The sequence below is a fragment of the Elephantulus edwardii genome, unplaced genomic scaffold, assembly GCF_000299155.1.
Source record: "Elephantulus edwardii isolate Elephantulus edwardi_28Jun2011 unplaced genomic scaffold, EleEdw1.0 scaffold00166, whole genome shotgun sequence".
Lineage (NCBI taxonomy): Eukaryota > Metazoa > Chordata > Mammalia > Macroscelidea > Macroscelididae > Elephantulus > Elephantulus edwardii.
Genome location: NW_006399916.1, coordinates 1,047,168 through 1,048,273, shown reverse-complemented (window position 1 = coordinate 1,048,273; position 1,106 = coordinate 1,047,168).

Here is a 1,106-nt window from a genome sequence, read left to right as displayed (position 1 = left end):
CTCATCTGGTCTTCACTCATTAGTGTTCAAGGCCTCAAACCTGTTCCTGGGATGATTCTGAAATTCAGGTGGGATGAAATCAAAGTCATACTTTGACTCCTGTGGGTTTGGTTTCATTTCCCTCAGCTTCAACTTGAACTTGCATATGAGTAGTTGGTGGTCTGTTCCACAATCAGTCTCTGGCCTAGTTTTCACAGCTGATATTGAGCTTTTCCAGCGGTTTTTCCCACAGATGTAATCGATCTGATTCCTATGCATACCATCAGGTGAAATCCATGTGTATAACCTGCGTTTATGTCTCTTAAGAAACGTATTTGCAATGAATAAGATTGTACAAAATTCAATCATTCCATCTCCAGCTTCATTTCTGTCACCAAGCCCATATTTTCCAACTACTGATTATTCTTCTCTGTTCCCAACTTTTGCATTCCAGTCACCCATTATTATCAATGCATCTTGATTGCATGTTCTATTGATCTCTGACTGTAAAAGTTGATAGAAATCATCTATTTCTTCTTCTTTGGCTCTGGTTGTTGGTGCATATATCTGAATGATAGTGGTATTCTCTGGACTTCCTTGTAAGCGTATGGATATAATCTTATCACTCACAATGTTATACTTCAAGATGGAACTAGAAATTACTTTTTTAACTATTAAAGCAACCCCATTTTTCCTCACCTTTTCATCTCCGGAGTAATATATCATATGATCATCTGACTCGAAATGCCCCATGGCAGTCCACCTCATCTCTCCAATGCCTAGTATGTCAATACTTATGCATTCCATTTCTTTCTTAACAATTTTTAATTTTCCTACATTCATGGTTCTCACATTCCATGTTCCAATCACTAGTGTCTGCTTACAACTCTTCCTCTTCCTTTGTATTTCCATATTTGAGAGTCCTATGTTGCCCAGTCTGTTAGTCTATGTGTGTTCTGTTGTACATAGGGTTTTCAGAGGCCTGCTATTTCAGAAGTGGATGGCCAATCCTTCTTCCTAATCTGTCTTAATCTGAATGTTTAGATTTAGAGGAGTATCTGACAGACAAGCAATATGCAGAGCAGTGAAAGATAAATCCCTCATTGTAGAGTGTCCCTACCCTTAGC